This window comes from Columba livia, chromosome 2 (assembly GCF_036013475.1).
Source record: "Columba livia isolate bColLiv1 breed racing homer chromosome 2, bColLiv1.pat.W.v2, whole genome shotgun sequence".
NCBI classification, from domain to species: Eukaryota; Metazoa; Chordata; class Aves; order Columbiformes; family Columbidae; genus Columba; species Columba livia.
The window spans coordinates 56,349,527-56,363,451 of record NC_088603.1 but is presented as its reverse complement, the minus strand read 5'-3'; the positions used below and the strand labels follow the sequence as shown (position 1 = coordinate 56,363,451).

The 13,925-nt window shown below is 42.2% G+C and overlaps 1 protein-coding gene across 15 annotated transcripts in view; it reads left to right on the top strand.

Moving 5' to 3' along the window:
- Window positions 1–13,925, top strand: part of PDE1C (phosphodiesterase 1C) — a 387,838-nt gene that overhangs the window by 162,200 nt on the left and 211,713 nt on the right. For 3 of the 15 annotated variants that reach the window (XM_065052083.1, XM_065052082.1, XM_065052080.1), the window contains exon 1: window positions 13,721–13,878. The exons of 8 other annotated variants lie outside the window; for them this stretch is intronic. The gene's annotated coding sequence lies outside the window, so the exon portion shown is untranslated. Of the gene's footprint in view, window positions 1–13,487; window positions 13,664–13,720; window positions 13,879–13,925 lie in introns of those variants that run through there. 4 more of the 15 variants (XM_065052075.1, XM_065052074.1, XM_065052079.1 and 1 more) reach the window with 4 other exon arrangements.

Below are 13,925 nucleotides of genomic sequence, written 5' to 3'. Positions count from 1 at the left end.
AATTGTGAATTAAGTTTTAAAATACTGCATGAAATTTGTTCTACACTTACATATAGGCTGAGATTTCATGCAGCATAAGACTATGCTGAATCCAGTTGCTGCCAAGATCCACAAGGAGGTTTATTAATATTTTGTGTTTTTACAGTAGATGCATCACTAACAGCCAAATCTAAGCACTGTTTTATTGGCACAACAGGCCCCAAATCACATTTATGTACTCAGGGGTGGCAGTTCCCTTATGGCAGCATATTTATCACTTATCCTTAAAATGCAGCATTTGCAGAGTCCATGTGCAATATGCTCCCAATACCTTGTTCAGAACACACAATTAGCTAAAAAATATCAACACAAAGACCATTTGAGTAAAATGCAGGAGAAAAAACTATATCATACCAATGCTGGAGACAGAATTGCCTTATGTAGAGGGAATGATAATGAAAATGGGATGCTGCATGAAAAAGAAATGCCACTTCCACTTTCCCTCCTTACTGATATCAGTATCACATGTGTCTGAGTGAATGTGTGGAATGTAAGCCAAATCATTATTGTAAGACTCTATTTCCAGGTCTTCTACCACTATAGGCCTTCTCTGCTCTGGTTACTAAGCTGAGCAGTCTAATATGAAAAGAGATGGAAACCCCTTGAGAGTCCATAGGGAAAGACTTCAGCGTCCAGTGCAGGGTCTGTGTAGTGCAGTATGGAAATGGATATAATCACATACCTAAAAGTTTTCTTAGATTGTTGGCATGCAACAGAGTTGCTTAGGGCTGCCTGTGCACTCTTTGTAGTGGCTCTTTTTAAACTTTCAGTGCTTGCCTTTTTTACCTTAACAGTCTTGTGTCTAGTCTCACGCTTATACTCAAACACACACATGCATGCACACAGGTGTAATTTTAGCCTCTGTGCAGATGGTCACAACTGACATATAGAAAAATGATAATTCAAGACTGGATAAACATTTAAATCCATGGAAATCAAAAAGCAATAATAATCCTTTTTAGGAAGTGCTCAGGAGTGAGTTATCATGGTGGCAGCTAATTGATACATATAAATCAAATATTTACTGATGAGTGAACTGATTGCTGCTCAGCAATTAAAAAAAAATAGGTAGCAGGTGAGAAGGAACACATTAAGGCACTAATGAATCTAGTGGATTCTTCTTTGGTCTGCACAGGTCATATTAAGATGCAGTTTGGTGGATTTATGACACTTGCTACATTGCAGACATAGCTTTTCATCAATATGTGAAAGTACAGTGATTTTCATGTGATGGTGAATCTGAAGCTGAGACATCTGGAGAGGACATTCATAGTCGCCGTTTTGGAGGTTCTTGCATAGGATTTGGCTGAGAGATCTCTACACATGTAGAAAATATGTGATGGTGATTCCCTTGGGCATGCTTTGCTCCCTCATCCTTCCTGGGCACCAGTCAAATACTGTATGTGGGAACCATTATATCAGTTGTTTCATTGACCTCCTGCACTGTTGTGGTCTGTCTTCAGTACTTCAATTTATTCTTATATCCATGCCCTGGTGGCCAAGGTTGCAGTAATGTGCAGTGAAAATGGGGAAACAGGTTAGATGAGAGTGTGAACAAGAGGTTGCTGAAGTCTGATCAATGGATCTCATTTAAATGAGAATTGCAGGAATCAGATTAAATGAGGATTTTAGGAATATCACTTGTTCTTCCGATGCAGGATTTATCTGGAAGTATCACTTAGAAGATTTTTAGCTATTGACAACTTACGGTGCTGCCAGTGAAATGCCACAAGGCAGTGGTGAAGGCTAACGGTGAAGTGTAGTTTGTAAACTCTTTGTGATGTTCTAGGAGGGCTTTGGAAAGTCCATTTGAAAAACGGTCCTTGTAGATGCAGGAGGAACACTATGATTTTTAGCTAAAATGCTGCACAGGTTAAAGCATCCATTGAAAGTGTAGCAGTGTAAGAATTTGATCTTTAGGTCAGTGGGTTTCTTTTCAGAATGCAGAGTGCAGGATTTAGAGAGTGGTAAACAAAAGGCTAAAGGGAGACTGTGAATCTCTTGCCAACAATAAGTTTTTTTCTTTCCTGTGATAGTGATTTGCAGTGTTCAGGGTCTCATATATATTCACGTTCCTTGCAATCTCTATGTTAGTTTGTCTGTCTTAGGATACTTCTCTGCACAACATGATAATGAAAAGAGGGAACAGCAGTACCAACCCCTGAATAATCTCTCCGAATACGTGGTGGCAATGGTGAACAAATCCCTTGGGACATTCTACCTGAATGGGCACATGCCTGTGAAACCTGGTCAAAGGAGCTGACATCCTCTTTTCTTCCAGCATACAAGAAGGATTTAGTTTTGCAGCAGCAGGTGGGAATGTATGAGCTGCCTTTGAATGTGCTGCCTTGTGTATCCTGAGGTGTGGATGCCAGGGGGAGGGGAAGGAAAGGGAAGGGGACACCTCAAACCTTCCTTGTGACAAGCCATTCTGCAATATTGTTTGCCTGATGTGGCAAAACTCATTATTTGGAAGTCTCTGGAGTTTGCACAGTTACATCCACATATATATGTTTTCTTGCTATGACATTTTTTTCTGTAATTTTTGTGTTATTATAAACATTACTGGCTTTAAGCATGATAAGAATCAATCATGGCAGAAAGGATAATTGCAGATACAGAGGATGGGGAGCATGTCATTGCACTGAAGTGCCTAAACCTACCTGTAGACTCGTAAAACTCTTATTTGTGTCATGGGGAAAAGGTACTTTAGGTTTAAAGGGCAGGCCTTTCCTGTTTCTAGCAGAAGACAACTTAGAAGGGAGGAAGCCCCAAAGCCCTTAATATGTTCAAGGGAGCTCAGCTGCTGGAGCTGAGAAAAAGTGTGGTCTTTGAGGAACACGTGTTAAACCTTCTTTGCTTCACTCATGTGAAGCAAAGACTGAATAACAATATGCTAATTTCTTGCCTCTCCTCCCAGAAGAGACCCCTGTTAACCCTTCTTTTTCCCCTGTGGAGAGTATGTTGCCCTGAGCTGGTTGTCCTCCCCTGTGGCTGTCAGCACAAGACCTCTCTGTGCAGAAGCAGGAACATCTGCAGGGCACAGGACTCAGCATAGGTTACTGCGTCTATCCTGCTGCACTGGGTATGACCCTGAGGGAGTTGGGGAACCTTCATCTTCAGATAAGTGAGGTGGGATTTTTCATTTGTGCTGCACCAGTTGGAAGGCTTTTCCAGAGGCTCAGTGCTCTGGTGATTAGAAATCTTCCAGCTTCTGAGTTGTATTCAGGGCCCGTTTATATCCATTTGCTCTTGTGGCAAGATTGCTCCTTTAAAAGTGTGGTTTTTCTGTTTTGTTTTTTTGTTTTGTTGTTGTTGGTTTTTGTTTGTTTGTTTTGTTCCCCCCCCCCCCCCCCCCCCCCGCCCCGGTGTTTATCTTTGATACCTACAGAGAACAACTGCAATTCTTTTCAGCCTTTCTTTTGCTCTATTGAAGCAGTTGATCCCTCAGCCTTTACATGAGCAAGGACAAGGCAGGCCAGCTGTGGCAGTAGAGAGTCCCAAGAAGGCTAATTTACCCCACATCCTCATATTACTTTTAGTCATTTCCCAGCTCACACCAAAACTGTCGGTGCCAGTGCCTGTTTTTTTCAAAACATTGAAATAGAGGCCTTTGTAAACTCCAAATATGTTATATCTACCCCATTTGCGCGATCACGGGAAATGATTTCAGGAAGAGACCAGGTTAATCAGCCATGATCCAATGTGATAAATAGATGTTGCTTTTTATTCTGCTTCTGTTTTCTTTAATTATTCTCTCCACTGAGCTCTGATGCCTGGCACACTGCTGAGATCCCACTAAAGAGCTTGTGCTTTGCGAATCACTTCAGCAAAAGGTCCCTGCACACTGTAGATCCCTGCTACCAGGCAGACATTTCTCTGCTGCTGATGGACTCCTTGGTTTTACAGCAGTGTGGTTTTGCATTTTGCTTCCACACTCTGCTTTCACCCGTGTCCAATGCATGTTATCCATGGAGAATTATGGGAAATATTAATTTAATTGGGGGTGGAAAGGGTCCCAAAGCTAACATTTGTCACTTGGACTGCAGTCTGCCAGAGCTGGTTAGTTAAATTGCCCTGATGTGGCTGTCTCTGCCAGCAAAGGCAAGTGGAGTGATCAGTGGTGGCTATCTTTCTGCACCAGGAGAGAGCAGATGAGGAGAAGGGAAGGAAGAGCATTTGGGCTCCCTTGCACAAAAAGCAGTGGTAGTCCTAAAAAGCTACTGGGAATCTTCCCTCTGTACAGCAGCTAGGCAGATTTTAATTAAAAAGGAAAAAAGTGGAGATGCTTTTAAGTCCATAAAATTCAATGGTATATACACAGATATTCCATGATAGTCACAGATTTATTTCCTAACTCCAGAAGGGATAAAATATGGTATGCAATAATTTCTGTCTTCCTTCTTTGTAATCTGTGCATATCAAATATATGATCAAATATAGCACTTTCATGGTACAGGGGGCAGCATTGGCCTGTGTAATAAAATGTACTTTGTGTATGAGAGACAGACAAGTGGAAAACGTCTCACTTTTAGCTCTCAAACATATAAGTAGTCATTAAAAAACTCTGAGACAACTTCATTCTTGTTTTGAATAAACTTCAGTATTTTTTCAGTCTCTTTGCATCTGAAGATGTGAAGGATGACTGGAGCAGGAAACTCTGCAAGAAAGTTGAAAGCTTCAGGTCCTGAAAATGGTCTACTTTGACCTCACTGGATGCTTGCTAATGAAAAAGGAAAAGACTAGAAAGCCAGTTCTTATTTAATCCTCTGATTAGATATTTTTTTAAGTAAGTAATTGCTTGGACTGCTCACATCTTACCTGCTTTTGCAAAGACTTCACATAGCTGAGTTTTCAAGTTACCCTCATTCTTTTTTTGCACAGCATTTTATAAGGCTTCTCTTCCCCTAACCATCACTCCTGTCTCATGCCTCCTTCCTAAGCTGTCATGTATAGTAATATAGATTTTAAGGCTTTCTAGTGCTGTGGAGGTCATTAAAGAAAAACAGACTTTAAAAAATGCCCTTCAAAACTTTTGTCAAAGTTGCAGTGTCAAAGTTTCAGTGCCTTGAGTGAGTGCAATAGGGATTTTTATGGAGCTATTGCAATGCCATGGTTCAAGTATTAACTTCAAGTGTCACCAATATGGGCATTTTCTCATTTTGGTAAGCCTCTCAAGTTGAAAAAGGTTTCTGCAAGTTTTCTTAAATCTGCCTTCACAGAAACTGAGCAACTCTGGGTCAAAAAGGACAGACCACAGAAGAGGTATGTGCTTGTCTTAGTGGCAGTACTAGTTGATAGTATTTGACAGAAAAATTCTTACCAGTCACCTGAGCTTTTGATCAAAATTGTCAGTTTGATTCAGTTGACTTAAGAAAAGTTTAAATTAACAGCACAATTTCCACCAAGTTCATCAGTCACATTTTTTTTTGTGCTAATGATTTTACTGTCACCTTTGTACTTTTTTGTTTGTTTGCTTATTTTCTTCGACAAAAAGCTAAAATTTGCCTCCCTTAAAACTCCTGGTTGAAATTCTCATAGTATGCCTAGTTCTGGTGGCAGTCTGAGATGGAACACATTGTTAAGATGCAGAGAATGCAGCAGTAGTCTTAATATATTATCTTTATATGTATCTATATATCTCTCTATCTAGCTCACTGGTTTTGAAACTTTTTGAGAGAGCAGCATTCTCTGGGCCAGCCACATCTGTTTGCCTCTCAGACAGAGAAGTTAAAACTATCCATAATTACTAGATGCAGCAGAAATCAAAATTCCCCAGCCTGGAGGGAACTGAGTGATTGCTTAAAACTATAAAGTGGAATTGTAACAAAAATCTGAAACCAATGTACCCCATTTACACCAGAGTAACTCCAGATGCTAACAGATACATTGTGTGTTCTACATTTGAATAATATATAGTTGAATTATGACTCTTTAGAGCACATTCAGTAGGCTTAGGACCTCATAATGTTCTGGACTAAATGGGACACAGGCATCTCTGCTTCGATGACAGTTTCTTGCTATTAAAAATGCTTACTATTTAGGGGAATATTAATTTTTTTCAGCAGCCAAAAGCTGAATCAGGTACAAGTTATTCTGTTCACTATCATCTATTTTGTAGTGAAGTGTGACAGAGTTAATTATGCTATTATATGAATTGTCTCATTTATTCCCTGAATCTCATGATTTCTTGATTAACTCTTCATAGACTTAGCACAGTCATTACCTTTCTCAGAGGTCAACCTTCTGAAGTTATGTTTTGCTCAGGACAGAGTGCTGTAATTATGACTTTTTTCAAAAATGCATACGAGTCAGCTGCAATGTCTAAATATTTCCCAATCACTATCTTACATTTCAACATTAAGAATAAATAAGATAAATCCAATGCAGTGGTACAGCTGATCCCCTCTCCCTCCTCTTAAGCTCGTCTCAAACAAACAAACAAAAAATCATTCTTAAGTGAAAGCGAGCAAAACTTTCTTCCTGCTTGGATAAAGACTGAGCAAAATCCGCCAGTCTTATTTTGGCATTAGCAGAATTAGCAGAAATGTCAGTGTTTCACAAACTGTTTGAATATAGTATTAGTATAATATTTTGGAATATGGTACTAGCAGACTCATCACAATGTTTGCCAAAACTGAAGTTCAGAGATTCAGACTCAGACACACAATAATGAAAGCAAAGATAAATACTCTTCTGCAATTTTGGTTGGAGGCATTAGCGGTGAGAGAATAAAATATATTCTGGATTATTTATGCATAGACAGACATATGAATACATTGTAGTTGTACTAATTATATAATTTTTTATAATGCTTGAAGCTTTCATTCTGTCAAATCAGATTAATTGATGGGATAAAATGCATGTTCACACAGGCAATATGTAGGAATAGCAATAGGCAACGTTTCAGCACTTTTCCAGCATGGGGGTAGCTTAGCTGTTTTTGCTGCAGTCCAGCAAAGACTTCAGAAATCTTGCTGCTTGAAATTATCACTCCAGTTTGCTTGTGCTGTTTACATTAGACATGCTGCTGCCTTGGAAGCATTTTTGGTTGCATTGCAGTGGGCCTTTTAAATGTTATTGCTAAACCCACATAGCTCTGGTGAAGTCTGCAAAGCAGACTCCGAGCTTTCCCACTCTTTTTCTAGTCCTTGCTTAGAAAGCAAAAGAAAGGAACTGTACATGCCTTTAAGGAAAGTTGTTGTTGTGGACTTTAATCTGAGGACAGAGCCTAGTTTACAGCCATGCATATGTCAGAAGTGGCTCTGACCATTCTGTCTTGGACTCACTTATGAAATACCTGTACCACCATCGTCAGAAAGGCAGATCTACTCCTGTACACCCTGATATTTTGTGTTTTGCAAGAAATGCCTGCTCTCGTGGAGGCACACTGTGGATGCTGTCCACCTCAGCTGCCTTTTAACACCTCTCTGCTGCGTGTCTGCAGCATCCTCCTGCATCTGCAGTTCTGCAGAACAGTGCACTTAGTAAGGAAGGAAGAATTCCTGTAATTAAGATCCTTGCTGCACAGGATCTGTGCAGCACAATCAAGAGGCTTTTAGCATGAATGCAAGTATGGTCCTGGACTGAGGAAGGGGAGGTAAAGAGGGCATAGCCCCCATTTACCCAAATCTATGTTCTGTGGAGGAGCAGGCTGGTGCAGGGTTCATTTGGCCTGCCTGGGACCTCTGCATTGCTCTTCATTCTTTGTTGTCACTGACAGAGAGGACCTAGTGCCCAAGGAAGGTACCATGCAAAAGCTGTCGGAGATGTCTGCCATGTCTCCTCTCCCACAGGTGAACGGAGGAGGCAAGAGAGCTTCTTTCAGGGTTCAGGAAGGAGTCTTCCTGCCCTGGACCTCCTGCCAGGTAACAGAGCAGCAGAGGGAAATCCAGTCTTTCACTTATTTTGTCTCCGTGTGTAAATTTGTCCCATTTGCATGCACAGTGGGAAAAGAACCCTGGTTTTGGGACAACACTTTAAATGGAGTGAACCAGGTGGTGCCATTCCTGCCTTTCAGAGCTGGACTTGCTTTGTGCCCATGACTTGTTGCCTCTGTGCAGCAACACGAGTGCAAGAGCTGAAGCAGTGCTGCTTGCTCAGCCTATAAACGTCACCCTTTTGGAAGCTACTCTTGCTCACCATGAGGCGGGCATCTGTTTAAGAACAAGGCAAGCAAGATTATGTGTATTCATTGCAGATACTTAAGGGACAAGTTCATAACTTTTTACAGCTACAGCTGCTGTCCTGGTGTTTGCTGTCTTGCTGGCACCTATCACAAAATCAGACTGACAGGACTTAAACAAGCAAGGGAATCCCAAACTTGAGCTCAAACATGGTGATACCAATAACCTGCATTCCTATTTTTCCCTGTTACCCCATCTGTACCTTAAAATCAAATGGGCAGAAAGAAAGATGTGTTCTGTAACTGCTTTCCTCACCACCAAAAGGCAGTGACATGTGCAACACATAAGCTGTTCAGCAGTGGGCATCTGTGTAAAGGGAAGTGGTACAGGCAATGAAGTAGGTGCAGGCAGTGAAGAGTAACGTCATGTTCCATCATCACTGCAGAAGGAGCATAAACAGACAGCATATGCCCCAAGCTGGTACAGGCGTCTTCCCTCTTGTCAGAAAACTGCTTACTATGGCTGCTTGCACAGTTCCTTGTATCATTCAAAAGAGGTTCCCAGAGCAAACATTCTGGGTGGTCCCTTGTAGTACACAAGTGGAAAGAGGACCATTTGGGGAATTATTCGTGCTTCTACAGCTCCTAACTTGTCTATTTTCCTTGAATGTGTCTCAACTAGACTCAGCTGCCTGCTGGTTATGTTTGAGGATCGCACTCTATTGCAGAAAACTGAAGATGCTCACCAATTGCAGCAGCTATACCTGGATGTCTCCTTAAGAACTACTCTAAGGAAAAGATTGAAACCACTTGGAGCTAACGGCTGGTAGAATTTAGCACCCGGCAATGGGAAGGATAGCATTCATTAAACAACTAGGTTTCTGAAAATCAACATCAGGTATTTCAGAGACCCTCCCTGGATGTAGTGTTGCAGTCATGAGGTTGAATGTTATCAGGAGGATAAGGTGACCTCTCCAGGGCACAAGCAACCAGGCTGCTGGAGGTGTCTGTTGAGTCAGGTAGCAGGTAGGACCCTCATGCTGCCTCAGCTGCTGGGAATTCCTTCTTGCCTCTAATTAATTATATGAGTTTCTTCATCATGGGAAGGAAAAAAACAGCTACTATACTGTAAAATTTTGTTAAAGAAGGAAGGAAGGAAACTTTTTATCTTTAGGACATCCCAAATTACTCTTTTTCTAGTAGTCTTCTACACAAAGCAAAGCCAAATGGGGAGGTAACAGGAAATGAAGGGGAGAGACTCTTGCTAATAGCTTATTTTATTTTATTTTATTACCACAGTGTTGCTGCTGTGTGGTATCTCATTAGGGACCTCTCTCCTACCTCAGCTCCACATTGTGTCACGACACTAAGTCAAATGGGGCAGGAAGCCGCCCTTTGTCATGACTCTTTCATTGTAATCATCTCTACCTGCATTGAGCAGATAAACTGCTGTCTTTGTCTCAACTTCCCTCAGCTAAGTGTCACAACTGTAAAAACGCTTGCCTTTCGCAGCAGCAGCATCCTCAGACATGCTCCTGATTCCTCTGTGGCTGCCTTTAGATTTTCCATTGGCTTCCACAGGCTCCATCACTGGTGGTGTTCTTGCTAGTGCTCCCAGTTCATGTTTTGCATATCACCTTGTTTCCTGCAAATGCCGTGAGATCTCTCTCTGCCTGTAATTCCTGTAAATATCATTGCTATGACATCATACCGGTCCAGCCCTCAGTTTCGTCAACAGTTGAGTGCAATGGCATTTTTGTCTCCATTGTCCCATTCTCCTGATTTGGCCCCTGTCTCGACTTCCCGGTTTTATTTGTTTTTACAACTAGCTATCAGAATGCACAGTCCTTGTGTTTGGTAGTTTGTGATCTCAAAGGCTCTTGGAGGTCAAAATACAATGAAACAAAAGGCCACGTACCACTCAAGGCCTGGAAGATATCTATGTTCTCTGGTGTCACATTTTTAACAGGAACCACTCAATGTTAATTTAGTTCTTCAAATATGTGGAGGCATCCTAGCCTGGCACAGAATGTCATATTTCTCTTTTTTCTTCTCTCCACCTTGGTATCTTCACCTGCCCAATATCTCTTCCCTGCATTATATCTTCATAACTATGACACTAGTTCATAATTTTTCTGATATTTCTGCAGCCTGTAGTAACTTTCCTTTAATTCTTAGTCATCGCTCTGCATTTGCTTTTAGCTATCAGCTGAAAATCATTTGGTTTGCTTTCCTTAACTTTTTGTCTTCTGTCATTACGTACATATTCTTTCTGGAATTACCTGGTATTTTAAATGCACAATTTTTATAGTAAATAATAACATAGTGAAGGTGAAAATTACCTGGGTTCTGCTAATCGTGACTGGCTGATTATTGCTGAAGAAAAGAATGAGTCACTGGTTAAAGAGATAACATAAGGGTAAGGTACAGACATGCAAGTTACACCAGCATCAGATTGTTGTTGACTTATATTTTAGTCTTGAGCTGCAGCTGATACGTTTATTGTTTCAAGGGAAAATGTTATTTTAAAAGTGCATGGGCTGTGGCATGTTGGTAATACATCTCTGTTCCAATGATAATTCCTGGTAATAAATTTAACTTAATGGAAAATGCTCCTGACTAAAGCGGAACAGGAAAAATGCAATTCTGTGCATCCTGCTATAGAATTGAAAGAACTATACAGGAAAAAATGAAGTGTAAATGGGGTTTGTTCTTCTTCCGGCTGCTTTATGTAACTGTGGTAGGCCATGTGTCCATGGAGTGGAATACCTGACTTTGGTTTTCACGTGAGGCTTTTTTTTTTTTAATATCTAAAGCCTGCAGGACATAAGGGTGAGAGAGCCTTGCCTCCTATAGCAAAATAGAAATCTCAGGATCTCTGTGTTGATTTGTGTGAATATTAAAAGCTATAAAGGGTTTCCTTAAACGGGATGCTTTGCATTTGGAAAGCCTAATATCAAATGCATATTGTATGCATGTTGGCAAAATGATACAGAAATTATGAGGGATGATAATAACTTAGTCTCAGAGTCTCCTCCTCATCAGTGGAACTCACTGTCCTTCTTGTAGGTAGGGTGGCAACGCTGTGCTGGCTCTCAGACAGAGACACTGAGATAAGGAGTAGGGAAATGATTACCTGTCACCTATGAAACAAGTAGCTGAGCTTCTGGGTCTTACTCATGAATGACTGGGACATCTTATTGACAAGGTCAAAAGTGCCACAAAGTTGGTAAAACTCCATAATGTAAGCTTTGATTCAGTATATTTAATTCAGTTCTCTTTCTGTCAATACGATATAACTTTTTATGGAGCTGTGTCTAATCTCACTAGATTAAAATGAACCCTGGCACTTTTTCTACTTTGGAAGACAAGTTTAAAGATTTGTGGTTTTACCTCAAAACTTTTTTTTAAACTCTTCCCCTGTGTCCTCAGTGAAAACTGTCTTTTTCATTAGTGGATGCAAGGCTTCTAGTTTTCATGTGTATGAAAAGGACCCTTGAATATGCAGAAAGAAAAGTGTGAATTGGTAAATGGTTGCACCAACTCAGCAGCGCAGTTTCAGTGCCCGATCCCAGTTACGTGCCCTCTTGCACTTACAGAGCCCAAAGCAATAACCCCACTGATTTTGTACAGATGTATAGATCTGCAATGTTATTTTTTTCCCATGGGGTACGAGACCCTCTATACAGGCAGGATGGTGTGTTTCTGCTTTGCTTGGCTAGATTTTTCAAGTAGGCAACTTACATGACCAAGAACTGATTGAAGTAATTTAAGTAGGGGATTGCTTGATTAGGCTGGTCAATATATTCTTCACATTTCCACAAACTATTCAGAGTGTCAGTGTGTGGACTTGCGCAACTGGAGTGGAAAGTAGTCACCACCAAGCATATTTTCATGGGAACCTGTCTTCCCTCACATGGTGGACTCCTCTGTTACAAGTGCTGCTTCTCCAGAGGCAACTTTTGCAACATGTGAGAAAACATGTTAAGGATAGGACAATAATGTTTTGATGGTTCTTTTCCCTCTGCTCAAGTGGCTTCGGCTGAAAGCACCACATCAATTACTTTAACTCAGTAGAGGCATGCATGGGATCTTGTCTGAGTTGAAGAGGTGATTGATCACAGAATCCCAGAATGGCTAGGGTGGGAAGGGATCTCTGGACATCATCTAGTCCAACACAACAGCTAAAGCAGGTTCACCTAGAGCAGATCGCTGTATGGGAATATAGCAGAAGATTTGGCGAGGAGATTAGTTAAATGTAAATATGCTCAAGTGACTTGCACCTGTCTGTAGAAAAAGCACATACATCACACTAATTATTTTACTGACCTTGTGTGCTGGATGAGTAGAACATCTGTGTTAGATAACACAGGCCTGTGAGAAACTCTAGGCACCTTATCACTATGTCTGAGATTCCTGCTTTGTTGTGAGAAAGAGCGGGAGGCAGCGCCTGCCTGAAGCCTTGAAATACAGGGGAGCTCTTCTTGCGACGTGCCTGCATAAGTGTACACAATCGCACAGGAATTAGTCCATCTTGAATGTCTCCAGAGAAGGAGACCACAACCTCTCTGGGCAGGCCATTCCAGTGCTCTGGCACGCCCAAATTAAAAGTTTCTCCTCGTATTCAGATGGAACTTTCTGTGTTTCAGTCTGTGCCTGTTGCCCCTCCTCCTGTTGTTGGGCATCACTGAAAAGAGTTTGGCCCCATCCTCTTGGCACCTACCCTTGATCAGGTCTGTGCAATGAAGGAAATCCTGGTCTGTCCTCCTGTCTGGAGCAGGAACCCTACAGGTGTAGAGAGGGGTGCCCCGTGTAGTGGTCCCTGAGCTGTGCCTGGGGTTGGCATGAGGGTGCCCTGGGGGACCCTGAAAGCTTGCGTCCTATTGCAAAACTGGGGTTTTAACCTCCTCTGTGCAAATGTGTTGGGTTTGAGCCATAGGTCCTGTTTCAAGCCTCGTGCACTATGAATAATGTATTCTCCTATAACGTATTGTTTGTGGTTCTTCTTGAAAGGCATCGATACACCCGTGACTAACGTGTTGGGCTTGATCTCTCTTTAGTGTACAGACTTCCCCTGCCGTGTTTTGGGTGGCTTTAGGCAATGGTGGTTTACCGATGTATTTATTTTAAAGTGGGTTTTGCCCCAGTTGAAGCCTTTTAGCCCATGCTGCGCATCCCTCTCTCGGGAATACAGTCTGGCTGCGATGAAGCAGATGGCTGTTTGCCAGGAGTGAGTCGCTCACTTTCTCTAATTCACCCTTCCTTTTATTTTATTATTTTTTTTTTTTTTTCTAATGGTTTGGCTTGGTTGGGTTTTCAGTCAGAGCCAGCCTTTCTCCCAACAGCCCGTTCCCCCCGGCGCCCCCGTGTCTGTGCGTGCGTGTGTGTGTGTGTGTGTGTGTGTGTGCGGGAGGCTGAGGGCGAAGCCCTGCCCGGGCTATGCTGACAGACGACTTTCCCCTCAGTTATCACGTTTTCAGCCTGTCAGCAGCGCTGCCGGTAAGTTGGGGGGCGGAGAAGCGGGGGTGGAATAAAATAATGCCAGGGAGTGGGGCCGGAGGTGCCGTTGGCTGCGGGTCGCGGGGTGGCGGGACCCCCGTGCAGCCGCCCCGCTCCTGGCCCAGCTGCCGTGCGGGCAGCTCGGGCTGTCAGCGAGGGGTTTGTCGTCCCCTCCTCCCTTCGTGAAGAGCCCTCAGCTGGTCTTGGCTGTAAGCGTATCCTCGGCTTATTGTAAAAATACAACAACAACAAAAAACAAAAC